This window comes from Myotis davidii, unplaced genomic scaffold, assembly GCF_000327345.1.
Source record: "Myotis davidii unplaced genomic scaffold, ASM32734v1 scaffold946, whole genome shotgun sequence".
NCBI classification, from domain to species: domain Eukaryota; kingdom Metazoa; phylum Chordata; class Mammalia; order Chiroptera; family Vespertilionidae; genus Myotis; species Myotis davidii.
The window spans coordinates 783,715-786,327 of NW_006297395.1; the positions used below are offsets into that span (position 1 = coordinate 783,715).

At 45.7% G+C, this 2,613-nt stretch overlaps 1 pseudogene; it reads left to right on the forward strand.

Moving 5' to 3' along the window:
* The first annotated feature begins 1,012 nt into the window (after positions 1-1,012).
* The window catches only part of LOC102764585, a 6,303-nt pseudogene continuing 4,702 nt past the window's right edge, over positions 1,013-2,613 (forward strand).

Sequence of the window (2,613 nt, forward strand, 5' to 3'; positions counted from 1 at the left end):
TAAAAGCTCTGGGCCAGACTTCCCCTCTCATTTCTTTCTGTCTCCTGATGAACACTGATGTTTCCCCATGTGGCCCCTATGGTGTGATGTAGCCCCCTCCTCTTGGAGAAGGTAAGTAAGAAAATTTTTTTTTAAATATATTTTCTTGATTTTTTTACAGAGAGGAAGGGAGAGAGATAGAGAGTTAGAAACATCGATGAGAGAGAAACATCGATCAGCTACCTCCTGCACATCTCCTACTGGGGATGTGCCCGCAACCAACGTACATGCCCCCGACCGGAATCGAACCTGGGACCTTCCAGTCTGCAGGCCGACGCTCTATCCACTGAGCCAAACCGGTTTCGGCAAGAAAAATTTTTTTCAATAGCATTAGATTCTCCATGTCATCATTCAGTCATCTTCATAAATTAAAATACCATGAGTACAACTAAAAAAGCTAGCAGCCATTGTAAACACTTTGTATAGATAAATGTATTTATTTAATCTTCATTAGTCTATGAGATATATACTATTACTATTCCCATTTAACAAGGACATAAGGTACAGAGAGAACAAGTAACTTGCTCAAAGTTCTATGAGTGGGTGGCAGAACTGGCGCAAAGTCTGTAATTTCACAACTGTACTGTATTGTCTCTTGAGAAAGTTGGGATGTTCTTTGTGTTCAAGACCCAAATCTGTGGCATTCTTCTCATTACTGCAGACCTCCTTCAAGGGTTGCCATTTTTGTTTGAAAACCTGCCTTAAATAAGTTATCAGAATGGTATATCTGGGGACCTAAAAAGCATCACTATTTCTGATCCCAGGTGAACGGAGAAGAGAACATTTAGTTTAAATTGGGTAGTACTCAGATGCTATAAGATTGAGAACCCATACACTGTCTCTTGGATTTGTCTTTTTAAAGAATATAGCACCAGCACCAAACACAGGAGAACACAGTCCTTTGAGTGATCCTAGGAATGAACCAAATGCCTTGTATGCAGCCATTCGGTGTATCTAGGGCACAGAGCACAGAATGACTCCAGGAGATGAAATCAGAGAGGTCCACAGGAGCCAGGCCAGGAATGGCCCAGTTGACTTGCAAAAACGTATGTAGGTCATAGGGGGCCAATTTCTGTTCCTTCCTCTTACTTGAGCAATGGAACCCCCTGACTGATCTCCCACTGATGGCTACATAAATGATCATTTAGGGTCCTAGCTTGTTTGGCTCAGTGTCTAGAGCGTTGGCGGACTGAAGGATCCCAGGTTTGGTTCCAGTCAAGGGCAGATGACCTGGTTGTGGGCTTGATCCCCAGTAGGAGCAGCTGATCTATGATTCTCTCTCATCATTGATGTATCTATCTCTATCTCTCTCCCTCTTTTTTTCCTCTCTGAAATCAAATACACACACACACACAAACACACACACATATGCCTGGTGCACGAAATTCGTGTACTGGAGAGGGGGGGGTCCCTCAGCCCAGCCTGCCCCCTCTCACAGTCTGGGAGCCCTCAGGGGATATCCTACTGATGGTTAAGGCCCACTCCCTGCAGCAGTCTGGCCTCCTTCTGCAGGAGGCGACCAGCTGATCAGGGGAAGACACCACCCCCATCACCCTGCTGTTGCTGCCACTGCCGGCAGCTGCAGCCACCAAGGTGTTTTCATCAACGCAGACTCCAGTCCCTTCACCACGAAAAAATGACAACTTTCTTTAGGCATTTTCAAGATGTCTCTTTCATTCATTCTTTCTTTTTTTTATCCTCACCTGAGGATATTTTTCCATTAATTTTTAGAGAGTGTGGAAGAGAGAGGGAAAGACAAAGAGAAACACCAGTGTGAGAGGAATACTTCGATTGGTTGCCTCCTGCATGAGCCCTGACCTGGGCCCTGGTCAGGGAGGAACCTGCAACCTAGGTACATGCCCTTGATCAGAATCGAACCTGGACCATGCGGTCCACAGGCAAAGGCTCTATCCACTGTGCCAAACTGGCTAGGGCAGGATATGACATTTCTTAGCCCCTCCAGCAGCAGACCTTCGTTTTTTCCTCCAGGAGTGAGGTGGAAAAACCCTAGATCAGGGGTGGGAAACCCCTGGCACACATGCCAAACATGGCATGCCAGTAACTTTTGCTGGTCCGTGAAACCCTCCCTTATAATCTTCCATTTACAATTATGAATCTTTGTTCTCAGTGATGAATTTTGTTAAGTCTCATAATAGGAGTAGCCCGATGGATAAAAGTAGTAGCTCGTGCCGAAACCGGTTTGGCTCAGTGGATAGAGCATCGGCCTGTGGACTGAAAGGTCCCAGGTTCGATCCCGGTCAAGGGCATGTACCTGGGTTGCGGGCACAACCCCAGTAGGAGAGTGTGCAGGAGGCAGCTGATGGATGTTTCTCTCTCATCGATGTTTCTAACTCTCTATCCCTCTCTCTTCTTCTCTGTAAAAAAAATCAATAAAATATATTTTAGAAAAAATAAAAATAAAAAGGGTAAATGTTATGGGTATATGACATCTCAACTGGAAAAAAAACCCAAGATGGCACATGAGGAAGAAGTTGGTGGAGCCCTCTGGTAACCAGAGCCTTGTGTGCCACCGCTGGTCGCTGGTCACGTGCAGGGCCTGGAAGATGCTGAACT